Source organism: Dipodomys spectabilis, unplaced genomic scaffold (genome assembly GCF_019054845.1).
Source record: "Dipodomys spectabilis isolate Male_0828 unplaced genomic scaffold, ASM1905484v1 ptg000661l, whole genome shotgun sequence".
Classification (NCBI taxonomy): Eukaryota; Metazoa; Chordata; class Mammalia; order Rodentia; family Heteromyidae; genus Dipodomys; species Dipodomys spectabilis.
Window position 1 is genome coordinate 167,426 of NW_024871338.1, and position 14,685 is coordinate 182,110.

General features: G+C 37.1%; 1 non-coding gene across 1 annotated transcript; it reads left to right on the forward strand.

Moving 5' to 3' along the window:
- Positions 1-14,306: 14,306 nt before the first annotated feature.
- LOC122101426 lies at positions 14,307-14,413 on the forward strand. The gene has a single exon (XR_006146376.1). It is a non-coding gene; the product is annotated as a U6 spliceosomal RNA (small nuclear RNA).
- The last annotated feature ends 272 nt before the right edge of the window (positions 14,414-14,685 follow it).

The following is a 14,685-nucleotide window of genomic DNA, read 5'->3' on the forward strand; positions in this document are numbered from 1 at the left end:
GTGTGTGTGTGTGTGTGTGTGTGTGTGTGTCTGTGTCTGTGCATGAGAGAGAGAGAAGGAGAGAGAGAGATATCATCTTCCTCCTTGTATAATCTGACTGTGCTCAGGTGAGTGATCATTTGGAAAACTGCAGGTGCTGCATGGAGGAGTCTTCTGTCACTGGTCTGGATTTGTGTGTGTGTGTGTGTGTGTGTGTGTGTGTGTGTGTGTGTGTGTGTGTGTGTGTGTGTATGTGTGTAGAAGTGGATTTAATAAGAGGCTGGGTCCTCTGGTAACTTCTGCCTGTTACATTTGGGGGATGCATGGGCTTTGTGGCTGAGGTCTGGGGGCCTGGAAGTGTGAGACGCTCGAAGGGGACTCAGCAACACTAAATTATAAGACCAAGGGACCTTTGTGCCTTGGAGCTGTCTACTCCTTTGGGCCTGGTTGGTGGCAGCTGGAGCTTGGGAGGACCTGAGTATGGGGCCTACAGGGGTTGGCTTCCCAGGCGGACAGAGAGCATGGCCAGCACTTAGTAAGGATCTGAGCCCTGCTGGTATGGAGTGCACCAGCATAAGTCAGACTCCGGGTTTTCTCATCATGACTTCTGATGGGTGAGGACAAACTTATTTTAAATCTTTTGCTGTGATCTTCATATCTCAGCCTCCTGAGTAGCTAAGATTATACAAATGAGCCTCTGCCACTGGGATTCTCGTTCTTTTTGGTGTATTAGGGTTTAAACTCAAGGCCTTAGGCTTGCCAGTGAGGTCTTCTACCATGGTATCCAAGCCTTTCTGTCTTGGGCATTTCAGAGATAGAGACTCACTCAATATGTTCTCAGGCTGGGCTGGATTGTGGTCCTCCTATCTATGACAGGTGTGTTCCACGAGGCCCGGTCCTCCTTAGTTGAGATGGTAGACATATAGCACCATGCTCAGTCATCGGTTTAGATGATTGTCCCAAACTTAGTTTACAGCAGCCGTAAAGCTCTGGGTTGGTCCTCCACCATTGTACCTCAGTCTCCTCCTGGGTCAGTTGTGAGGAAACAAGGGATCAATAAAGGGGGATCTCTGGAGCAGGGCCAGGCACAGAGGGAGCGAATGTCAGATAAGGTTCTTGGCAATTCTGTGAGCATACGACAGTAAGATAACTGGGAAAGGGCTCAGATGGGGCCTGTTATTAGTGGTGTGACATGTACGGGATTATGAAACAAAACATGATTCTCTTTCATCATTATCCTATTCCCATGAGGAAGGAAATCCTTCACTGTGTTCAGCTTTGTAGCTAGGGAAAATGAGGCACGGAGAAGCCAGGTGACCAACTCATGACCTCCAGTTGACAGAAAGCTCAGCCTGACTTCTTTGCCATGGTTCCTACGAGAATGTGTGGTATTCAGTACACTTCTTGTGGTGGGAAGTCCACTTCTTGTCAGTCGTGGGACTTGAACTCTGGGCATGGGTGCTGTCCTCGAGCTCTTCAGCTCAAGACTAGCACTCTACCACTTGAGCCACAGTGCCACTTCCAGTTTTCTGGTGGTTCTTTGGAGATAAGAGTCTCATGGATGTTCCTGCCTGGGCTGGCTATGAACCATGTTCATCATACCTCACCCTCTTAGTTAGGATTATAGTCCTGAGCCACCGGCACCCGGCTTAATTGTAATTCCGACTTCTTTTCTCTCTCTCTTTCTCTGACAGGAACTGGTTGAATGGGTGCTGAAGAGGTGGCCCAGTGTCCCTATGTGGCTGGAACCCAAGGTGGCCCTCTCATTTTGGAGGTGGGCTGTGGGTCAGAAACTGTCTCAGTCAGCCTGTTGAACCAGCCCTATGAGGTAAGCCCCTCTGTGCCCTGGCTAGACTGTGACAGTTGTTCATTGTCCATCCAGCCTTATTGGACTTAATATTGTTTTCTACGTCCTTTTCTAGCAACTGGCCAAAATTATGATACATAGTTATGGAATGAAAATATAATACCATATTAAGAAAGTCATTTAGAGCTCTGGGAATGTGGCTTCATGGTACGGTGATTGCCTACCATGCATGAAAACCTGAGTTCAATTCCTCAGTACCACATAAACAGAAAAAGAAACACTGGGAGTGGTGCTGTGCCTCAAGTGGTAGAGTGCTAGCCATGAGAGAAAGAGAAAGCTCAGGAATAATTCCCTAGCCCTGCGTTTAAGCCCAGGGACTATAGGACTGGCAAAAAACAAACCAAAAAACATAAAAAAACATTTAGTTAGTAAATGCAAAATAAATAATCCATACTTGGAATATATATTGCTCCTTCCATACTAATAGCTGACAATACTCCCTAACTCATGTGCTTTACCTATATTAGGATACTGTGTTGAAAAAAAAAGTTTTGTTCATTAGGTCAAAACAATTAATGCTAGGAATGTGCTTAGATGTCAGGTGAAGATTAATTCTGGAAATCCAAAGATTCCAGGATTTTGAGGGGGTCACTGCTAATCACAATGAGAAGGATAGTCTAAATGAGATTTGGAAATCTTTTTGGTCAGTCATGGCATCAAAAAGGCAGAGGCAAATTATCAGTTGGGACAAGAGAAGGAATAACTCCAGAAGAAAGGAACAAATGATAGTAACTAGTGCATACCAGAAACCATTCTAGGGAACCATTTTTGGTTATTGAAGAACTAGTTATCAACCAGGCTTATTCTTCATTGCCTTTAGCATTCTAAATCTCTTAGGCTAGTTCTTAATCTCTGTGTGATAAATGTATCTCCTCCTATGTTGTTTTTCCATACCTGATTCCTTTTGGTTTCTAAAAATCTCAGTCTCTCCTAATACTAAATTCACCTACACAGATGGAAAGGGGTTGTTAATGTAAGGGTCGCATAGCTCATGAGTCATTAAAGTAACAAAATGGAATAGGAGGACTTATTTATTGCTACCTCAATTTTTCTGAAAAGTTGCCATGTCATCATTTGATTCAAATTTCCATTATTTGTCTACATAGTGTCATTAAGTGCACTAAGTGGAAATATGAGCTGTATACTGGTGGGTTAAGTCTGTAATCTTAGTTAATCAGGAGGTTGAGAACACAGGATTGCAGTTCAAAGCCAGCCTGCTCTGGAAAGTCCATAAGAATCTTATCTTCAATTAACCACCAGAACCCCAGAAGTGGTGTCATAGCTAAAGTGGTAGAGCACTGAGCTTGAACTGAATAGCTGAAAGACAGCACCCAGGATCAGAGTTCAAGCCCCACGACCAACAAAAAGTGCAAATATGACTTTAAGTTTCCCCAAAAAGGAAGGACAAGGTCAATAGTAATCTTGCAAAGCAGAAAAAAATAATACCAAAATGATTCAGTGCACTTACTTTTGCTGAGTTATTTAAGTTATGGCTTCTTGGTTGGACATATTGTCTTCTTTTAAAAATTGTAAAATATTAGCTTTATAATAAACTTCATTTAGTATTTCTTGGTTCAAAACAGAAGTCTTGATGCAGTTGATGTCACTTGGCGTTTTTCTTTTGCCAGTCATGGTGCCTGAACTCTGGGCCTGGGCAATGTCCCTAAGCTCTTCAGCTCAAGGCTAGTGCTCTACCACTTGAGACACAGCACCACATCCAGCTTTTTCTGCTCTTGTGGTGCTGAGGAATTGAACCCAGGGCCTCATGCATTCAAGGCAAGCACTCTACTCTTCAGTCACATTCTCAGCCCATCACTTGGCTTTCTTTCTATCTCAGTTCAAAGCAAACCCAGGCAGGAGAGGCTGTCAAACTCTCATCTATAATTAACCACCAAAAAGTCCAGAAGTGGAGGTTTGGCTCAAGCAGTAAAGTACTAGCTTTGGGGGCAGGTGGGCAGGAAAGACATCTATTCAGGCACATGGTCCAGTCTCTGGGAGCAAGCCCCAGAACCAGCACAAACTGAACAAGCAAGCAAACAAAAAACCCAAGGTATTTCCTTGGGACCCTCCTTAAAGGAGTACTGGTCTGAGAAGGGACTGCTTTTGCTGATTAAACTCACTGGATCCTGCTTTTTTGGAATCCTTATTGCTATGGAGAACTCAGGACCAGACTAAAGGAATGGATAACTACATCCTGCAACAAGAGACTCATCTCAGGAGTGAAATGTCCATCTCTAAAGCACTTTAAAATCTCCATGCCTTTTTTTCTTTGCAGTAGAATACTTTTAAAACAACGCTATTTTCTTTTCTTCTATGCTGGACCTCAAATGGCACATTATTTCCTTTTGTAATACTCTCAACCAGAAGTTTACAAACAAGTTTTATATGAGTAAAAAGCACACTCGAAAAATCAGGGACAGAGTTTCCCTCAAGCCTTGGATCCTTTAATTGTACAGTAAAAAGGAAAGCACAAATTAACTTGAACTTTGTCATACCTCTACGTTCAATTCCTCTCCTGGGATCAGTTTCCACATCCAGTAATAGTTCCAGTAACAACTTATGGTGTTGCTTGAGGTATAATGTTTACTGGCTTCATTGAAAAAGCACAAGGACACCTTTGGACATCATGTAGCAGTGTTTCAGAGACAACTTAGTAAAGAGAAAATATGAAATTTAAATTGCTTATAAATACATTATCCATGAGTACATTGAGTTCAAACTTCATAAATGCTCCGTAAATTAAGGCGAATTTTAAATGGGAAGAGGGTTCTCAGATCATTTTTTTGTGAGTGTATGTGCTGTGCATTATTTTCTAAGTGTTTCAAGAGAAACAATAGCAATAATAGGAGAAGGAGAATTTCTTTGTTTAAGGGTTCAATACAATATAGAAGGCTGTACAAATAAGACAACATTGAAACAATGAAGCCAAGTTCAGTATGTAGATTTACAGAAGTGATATAGAGAAAGCATTTCTCCTAAGTGGAACATGAAGTATGAGGCCACTCCCTTTCTAAATCACATGTCCAATAGTGCAAATTTGTAAAAAGTAGAATAGAAGTATGATTCTGGTTCAATGCAAGTCAGATATAAGAGAATGGACTTAACTGGAAAAAAAGTCCATCTTGAAGGGGCAGGGATTATACTAGCAATGAACCTGGAGGCAAAGATCATATTTCTTTTTATTTCCTATATATATATATGTATATATATGTGTATATATATGTATATACATACATACATATATATATATATATATATATATATATATATATATATATATATAGTTGTTGTTGTTGGTCGTGGCACTTGAACCCTGGGCGCTGTCCCTCTGCTATTCAGCTCCAGGCTAGTGCTCTACCACTTGAGCCACAGTGCCACTTCCAGTTTTCTTGTAGTTAATTAGAGAAAAGAGTCTCCGTGACTTTCCCACCCGGGCTGGCTTTGAACCTCAGTACTTAGATCTCACTGCCACCTAGATTAAGATCACATTTCTAACAGTGTACATTCAGCATATGTAATGTGTATGTTCATCTATCTTTATATGAATTCTTGAGTTAAAAATCTGGGCTACAGGTTAGACTTAACACTCACAAAAATGTTTGTAGTTTAAAAGTTGATACTCCTGGAAAAATAAAACTTAAGAATGTAAAGGAGACTGGGAAGTTCAGTTTGCACCCAGTCTGGGCAGAACAGTCTTTGAGACACTATCTATAATTAACCAGCCAAAGCTGAATTGGAAAAACATTTCAAGTCATGGAATACCACTCATGAGCAAGATTGTTGAATAAGAGCTTGAGGCTTTTGCATACATACATACAAACATACGCATACACACAGAGGCACTTTTATGTGCACACATGAATACACAAATGAAACAACTCTCAGAATATGTAGAAAACTTAGAAAGCAATAGAAAATATGTCCTGCGTAAAACTAGAATCAAGTGATAAATTTTAATATTAAAAAGTCCTCAAGTGAACTTTCTTCAAAAAAGTTTGAGACTATTACATAGGTAGGGACCAGAGTTAGTAAGAAAGTCAAGTAATCATTATTAAAGGGATCAGATCCATGGAGGAATGAATCAGAGACACCTGCATGTGCATCAGAAAATGTTCATATCCTGTGTCAAATGTTAGAACATCTTTCAAAATTGTACATAAACAATCGGAATAGTCAATGGACAAGATCATCAGAGAAGTTCAAAATTGCTAGTGTGTTTCTAGATTAAATAAAACAACAAACTATGGCTGGGCAATATGATACAAGCCAGGAATTCTAGCACTCAGACTAAGACAGGAGATTAGAGAGGGGAATTACATAGTGATACCTTCCCTGGACCAGGTACTATAATTTTGTCTCAATAAAACAAACCAAATTACAAGAAAGTAATACACAGTTGGAAGTTTGGGCTAATTTTGTCATTATGTTTTGAGAAGTCAAGTTTCCTATTGAAATGCAATAGATATATAATCCTCAGTTGTATTTTAAATCTCTCTTCATTAAAGAACATTATTAGATGCAAAATACCTTGTGATTCCCATCCAAAATTTGAAAAAGTAAGTAAGCGTCATTCTGTTGGATGCCAAAGAAAGGATGAAGGTTTACAAAACTTAAGCCCGGAGAAATAGCACAGTTCGTCTAATGTAGGAATTTGTGGACCTTGCAAAATTATAATTTAGATTCAAAATAAATAGTTTGGTTTTTTTGTAATTCCATATTCTATTGGATACTACAAAATTCTTTTTAAATAGAGGTTTTAACTGACAAATTCACAAATGATTCTAGCATTCTGTTTGCCTAGAATATTCTTTCAAGAGAGTTATAATTAGAATTTAGTTAATAGATCATTCCAACAGTTCATGTATAAAATGATAATGTGAATAATCTAGACAGAGTTGCCAACAAATGGATGATATTAATTTATAAATTTAGAAAAAGCATTTTTTAAGGTTTTGGTATAACATGGTATGAAGAGAATAATTGTGTGACATCTTCTTTCATCTACTTATATGTTACACAGGAAGCAATTTCGTTAATTATATGTCTCTGTATACAATGAGAAAAATGCTAGGTTTGGGTTCATTTTTATTTTATTTTTTTGGGGCGGAGTCAGGTCCTGAGGCCTGAACTCTGGGCCTGGGCGCTGTCCCTCAGCTCTCCAGCTCAAGGCTAGCGCTCTACCACTTGAGCCACACGCCATTTCCGGCTTTATTTCTTTTTGCTTATGTGGTGCTGAGGAATCGAACCCAGGGCCTCATGTGCGCAAGGCAAGTGCTATACCACTGAGCCACCTTCCTAGCCCAATTTTTGTTTTTGTTTTATTGGTTTGACCTAGGGCTTGAACTCTGGGCCTTGACACTGTCTCTGAGCTCAAGGCTCCTGCCCTACCACTTCAACGTCAGTGCCACTTGTGTCTGGCTTTTTCTGAGAAGTTTATTGGAGATAAGAGTTTAAGGGACCTTCCAGCCTGGATGGGCTTTGAACCATAATCTTCTGATCTTAGTATCCTGAATATCTATGATAGTTAAAAAAGTATAAATGTAAATAATATTTGCAAGAGTTTTGATCTCAAGAATACCACTGGGGGAAAATTGATGCAACTGAGTTTATTGTGGTCTTCTTTGCAGAACAAGGAGGGCATCACAATACCAGAGGTGCAGTATTTTTTCACAGTAGAGATAAGTTATTCATGATGTAAAATAAGGAAATTTTAAGGTGCACCTTACAAGTTGGAAACTGTTGGGCTAGGATGACTTTATGGCATAAAGCTTGGGATTGCTAACTCTTGAAGAATTATTACAGATGCTTCATAATTTTATCCTCTACAAGAATGTGGCTATTTTTCTGTTGACTTCTCAATGTGTAACACACCATTGGAAACTGTATCTATTGCAGAATTACATAACATGAAAACAAGTACTGTTTTGAATCTCTCAGGTATGGAATGTTCAGAATTTGAAAATGAGTAGTTATTAGTCATAGGAATTTTGAAGAACACATATATTCTTTCCTAACAACTTATTTAATTTTAAAAGTTATGGGTTTCCATAGAATTAAACTGTTTTCCGTTTTATGTGTATGAAAGTACTAAATTAATTTTTTTCCAAAATATGCAAGTATATTGTGAAGTATATTGTCTAGTTGGATAACATTCAAGCTGACGACCTTCTGATAAAGAAAGGGTAATTAAATCATATTAGATGCCAAATAGTATTGATTTTTAAAATTGTACTATATAAAGAATAATATTAACTATACCAATACAGTGAAATTTTATTTTATGCAGCTTATTTTTTTAAATTTAATTTTATTGTCAAAGTGATATACAGTCGGGTTACAGTAATTGTAAGGTAGTGAATACATAACTTTTCAAACTTGTTACCCCCTCCCTCACTTTTCTCACAGTTTTCCTTCACCTACGTACCCCTCACAAGTTGTAATGTATATTTACTACATATTGTCTTGTGAGTGTTGTTAATGCATTGGTTTGGCCTTTGTCATTTGTGTCACCATTGTGATTTTCCTCTTCCCTTCCCTAATTAAGGTAAATGTATACACAATACACAGGGTACCAAAATCAAATACAGGAAGGGATAAACCAAAGGGGAAAAACCAAAGAAAATAGAAATCACATAATACATAAAAAGCAACAACCGCAAATAATAATCTCTGATTCCATATCTTGGAGTTCATTTTGTTCAACATCAGCTTATGTGGTCATATATATGCATAACAAAACCACTGGAAAATAATAATTGCATGGACAATATATCGTGAAAACAACATGTTAACTGTTTTTCATGGTAAAGGTGGTATTAGGATTGGTGAATTCGCAGTTTTGATAAAGGAATTTCAAAAGAGTTTTAAAAATATGACACGTAAATTTTAATTGTTCAAACTTTTAAACAACGTAGCCTATTAAGAAAATTTAAAATTGCCTGGGAAAATAGGCTTTCATGCAAAGAAATCCATGGAGATTTAGTGGAGAGGGAGCAATATGAGTGAAGATGACTCATTTTCACACTAAACAAACAAACCTCAGAAACCTTGCTGTAAATCCTCTAGCTTTCCTTAAAAACTGTCCTCACCCAGGAAATATTCTCTCACTGTGTGAAACAAGGTTATAGTGCAATTTAATTCAAATTTCATTACAAAAAGACATCAAAATTTGTGAATTGACTTTTAATTACCAAACAGTAATTCTCTGAAAAAGATAATTTGGGTCAAAATACTTAGGGAGAAAGTGCCCTCCACAATGAAAAAAGGTATTGGGTTTACACTTTTGGTTTGTAATACTTTCCACAATGTCTTTGCACGTGAAGCACTGAAACACAGAAAAAAATCTGATTGGATACTTCCAACCAGTGATTTCACATTTCTAATTGGCTCACAAATATAAATCCTTATTAAAATGAGATAGTGAAGACTTCTCTTTTTACATAAGACAAAAAGGTTTTGGTTCAGAAAAGAATTGAGCACATGGAAAAAGTAAGAAAACAGTGTTCTTAGAAGCACTAGCTAAGAAAATTGGCTTCAGCAGTGGAGGGAGGCCAAAACTTTTTGATATAAATTGTAATATTTTCGCTACCTAAAGTGATTTTACAGAGCTGATTTGGCTCACTAAAATGCAGAACGGATTGAGTGAAGACATGAAAATAAATCTCACATCCAAAGAGGCAACTTAAAAGAGTTTTAAAGGAGAAACCATGAAGATGTAGCAGTGGGGGAGGCCTTAGAATCCTTCAGCTTCACTAGACTTGGAGCCAAGAAGCTGTGATTAATTGGAAATCAGGCAAGAGCTAAGAAGAGGACATAGAAGTAGGACATAGAAGCATTGTCCTTTGTAACAGCCACTGCCATCCAAGGTATGGGTGATTGAACTTTATTCTCTTCCATACATCTTGTTGATCAAATGCAAGACTAAGAGAAAAAATAATCTATTGAAATAATTTCGCAAAGAATAATTTCACTGTTCCTGATATGGTATCTAAGGACACTCTTAAGTGAGAAGATAAAAGTGGAGTATTCTGCGGTTTCCTCTAAGCATCTTGTTAGCAAAACATATCTTTGAGGTTAGAAGTGATTGAACCAAAAAGTGGTGGAGTACTTATTTTGTGGGCACTTTAGACACAAGAAGACTTTCTTTTTCTTTCTTTTTTTTTTTTTTTTTTGGGTCCAGTCGTGGGACCTGAATTCTGGGCTTGGGCGCTGTCCCTCAGCTCTTCAGCTCAAGGCTCGCGCTCTACCACTTGAGCCACAACGCCACTTCCGGTTTTTTTCTTTTTGCTTATGTGGTGCTGAGGAATCAAACTCATGGCCTCAAGCATGCAAGGCAAGCGCTCCACCACTGAGCCACCTTCCCAGCCCAACACAAGAAGACTTTCAAGGTAAAAGAAAAAAGAAAAACGGATATCCAAATATTTGTGATCACAGTTTCTTGGACTGGTTTTTTTGGAGACAAAGTTTTACATTACATTTTGTCCTGATTATCATCAATGTTGGGTTTTTACGGCAACCAAATGCAGGGGTGAAGTTTAATGGACTCCCTTGAACAAGTAAACAGCATGATAAAAAAAATGGCAAATAATATTTAGTGAATTACTTTCACCAACTACTTTTCCAGAACAAAGAAGGAAATATATAACTCAAAATCAATTGATTTAAAAGTATGAAGAAAGAGTAGTGAAGAGAGATGAAAGAAAACATAGAGAATTGTTTTCTCTCCAGTGTAGTAATGGGTTCTTGATCTTTTCTGTTGCATTCTATCTTCACAAGCTATCAAGTGTGGCTCAGGACTACACTATCCAGTTCAGACAGAGAGAACTCACAGAAGGAAGATAACATTTGCAGCAGATAAAGTTGATTTATAACCTGAGGCAATCTATTTAAATCTGTTCAAATTTCTCCCCTACTCCAAAGTGCCCTCTTGGAATAATTTTGTTTGCTTGTCCCAAGACTTCCCTTCATTAACTGCTTAAAATTTTGAGAGGTCATATTCATACTCTCTAGAGATTGCTGTTTGGTTGTAATTTTTGTGCGATTTTTCACTGAATTTCAAAAGGTTGTGCAAGTGTGTTACAGTTAAATATGTCCATCTAATTGTCCAATGCTCCTGGATCAGATTCACTCCTATCATTGTCAACCAACTCCTTCTCCAAAATTTATTTCAGATTTACCACTTCCTTTATCACATGTGTACATTGATATTCTAGCTGTACTTGCCCCTTGTTCCATTTTTCATTCATTCTATGTATTTACTATTATTCCTCTCTGGCTTCAACTTCCTGATAATCATTCTGTTAAACTGTCTGTTAATAGTTTAAAAGGTTTATATACATTCCATGAAGTTTCAATCCTGCATATACTTGAACTTATGTCATCTTATATTTCCATAATTCATTCATCTGGAATAATAATTCATAAGACTGGAGACTTGAAGCCCCTAGACATGATTTAATTCTCATCCATTTGGAAGATTAATCTTTAGTCAACAAGAAAGTTTAAAAATGGTTTAGAATGTATTCCAAACTACCAATTTTATAAATGGCTTTGTACAATGGTGTGTGATTATTTTGTTATACATGGGATAATATTTTCTACTACATTTAAGTTTTGGAAAAAAGAAAATTAAAATTTAATATTATAGAGGAATATGATAGAAATAAAAGACAGATTTTATGTTTGTCACATCTCTGATGAGTACCCATATTCAATACTTACTATGTTAGACAGATAGGGAAAACATAAAATAATATATGATAAGGCAACTATTTGGGACTTTTTAAAATGTACCTTATTAAATAATGAAATTTACTTTATTAGGTAACGTTTTGGTTTGAAATATGGGAGGCTGAGATATTTAACAAATTTTGAAAGACACCTAATGAATAACACAAACGGTGGGTGGTACTATTTCTACAGTTTAATGAATGGTTGAACCTGATTGGCATTAGTGCTGGGTAAGTAAATCAACTCTACTGTAACTCTATTGTAACTCTATTGCCACTAAGTATCATCTATTTGTCAAATGTTATTTTGGTGAATGTGATTTTTTTTGGTAGGTCGTGGGGCTTGAACTCTGGGCTTGGGCACTGTCCCTGTGCTGTTCAGCTCAAGGGGAGCACTCTACCACTTGAGCCACAGTGCCACTTCTGTTATTTGAGTGGTTTATTGGAGATAAGAGTCTAACCGACTTTCCTGCCCGGGCTGGCTTTGAACCGTGATCCTCAGATCTCAGCCTCCTGATTATTTAGGATTACATGCATGAGCCACTAGCACCTGGTTTGCGAATTTGATGTTACAAAGTTTATTTGAAAAAGAATACACTTTCAGGAGATTAAATATTTTGAGAATGACATATTTATACCACAGAACCAAGTTTTACTGAAGTACCTGTGTATTTTTTTTATTGTGAAAATACTCTACACAGGGGTTACAATTACATGGGCAAGATAATGAGTGCATTTCTTATCAAGCATTGTAGCCTCCTCCTTTGTTTCCCCTTCCCATCCCTTCGCATCCTCCCCCTGCTCCCCTGACTTGATCCTCCCCACCACCACCCCCCCGGACCAAAGTTGTAAAGTTTGTTTTTGACATGGCAACTTGTACATCTCACAGTGTTATTAAGCAATAAGGATCTTCTCAATTAATGGTTTTTTTGTGAATTACATTTGACCTCTAAGTCAAGTTTTCCTGGCCTTTATAGACCAATTGTGGATCTATCCTTCCAGGAGCTATTTTTCTGGCCCACTTATGCTGGACTGAAATTGTTCATTAATCATTAGGGGAGGGGTATTAAAAATAATCTTGTGACACTTTGTGATCTTGTTCACTCATATGGGCTGGTCATCTGTAAATTGAAAGTTTGAATTGCAGTACTTTCTCTTAGATTTTGTGATCTCATCCTTCATTTTAGTTGACTTGCATTTCACTATTGCTTACTGCTAATTCCTGCTTCTCAAGGAATTGAGGCCCTGAAATATTATAGGAAATGAGAAATTGACATGGATCTTCAATTACTTTCTATTGGCAGGTTGCCTGGGCCTAGTAGAGAAGTCTTGACCGTGTTATCTGATGATGTGGGTAACTGGGACATGGGATCCTAGAACCCATACATTTTGCAGAAGAAAAATATCTTGCATACATGATATCAGAAAAATTGCGTATAATCAATAGGTATGCTTCAGAAATATGGAGAAAAACAGTTTGGAACCAGCGAGTTAAAACAATAAACAGAGCAGCAGAGTAAAATCCTTTATAGTTTAGAAGAAAACAACATTTTTTTTTACCATGTGAATTCAGAAGAACAAGAACACTTAGAAGGTATCACAAGTTTATAGTGAAGACATTACATTGATACTTTTTATATTCTAGTATGTATTCTAAACCTAATTATTTATATTCCAATTCTCTTTATTGGAATAAATAATTATCAATTTATTTGTCAAATTATCAATTTATTTTACTAAGGTTCACTGTGTGAAATATGAAATCAGCACATATAAATATAAAATATCTAACTATATATAATATAATAAAAAGGGCACATGTTTTGCATTGTTCTGTTGTGGTTAGGGTATCAAAGACAACTCTATTTTAAAGTATTATTGCATTATCTGTACCTCAGTGTTAGGTAGAGTTAGACCTAAAGCTTTAGCATTTGTAGAGGCAAGAGGAAACACTGTGATTAAAACATTACCAATTTAAGGCCTAATAATGAGGAGAAACATGGACTTCTCCTGGAGCTATGGAAATATTTGGTGATAGAAAGTCAGTAGTGTAAGTTCCTGCCTGGTTGGAAGGTAGACAGGCCAGACATCAGGAAATCATGCATATGAAGAATTTTTTCACCTTGGCGTTAACCTACTTTTGAAATGGTAGGTATAGTAAACACTTAAATTTTGATAAAATACCTTCTAGTCTGAACAGTTCTGTCTGAACTGTTCATCTCTATGATCCCTTGTAACTAAGATTAGTTTTGTTCCAGTAAGACAAGCTATGCTGTCAGGGTAGGATATTCTGGTTCGTCTGTTCCTACATGGAAGAAGGATAAAGAGTCAGGTAGACATTTGTGCCAGTAAGACCTCATTTGGGAAAATTTAAGCTGGAGAAGTTTAGAAGTAGCTCTTAAGCAAAGCTTACTTTGAAACTATTAGCTCCACGAAGCTAACTCAGTTACATAAATAAGTACTTGAAAACGCCATCACCTTAGGACCTAGCTATAAGTGCTTCAAAGTATGATCAAATCTAAAATGAAAAAGCCTTAAAATTGTCATTGACAAAAAAACACAAATGTGAGCAATTGACTGAACAACATAATTTTTTTTCCACTATACACATTATTTTAGGGAAATAAGATCAATAGTATTGTTAGGAACAATAAGGTTTCCTTGCTACAAATAGGCACCCAAGGATAAAAGCCTGTATAAAGATTGCATCATTAATTACTTAAATTTAGAGGATACTACCTGCTTCAGCAGTACGTATACCCAAATTACAACAATACAGAGATTAACATGACACTTGCACAAGGATAATATGGAAATATGTGAAGTATTCCATATTTTTCATTCTTCAGCTGCAGAAATGAAAAACAGTTATTAAGAAGTTCATTGCAAAATTACAAGTGTAACAATATATGCAAGTGTTAGAATTAAACATTAGTTTGACATCAGCGTATTAAATCTTCACCTTAGAAAGGCCTTTATATAGAATAACCTTTACAAAACTTTTGAAATTAGTTAACATTGTCATTTTATCCCAAAGAAACATACTACTATAAGAACCTAGAAAAAGGGACTGGGAAGGTGGCTCAGTGGTAGAGAGCTTGCCTTGCATGC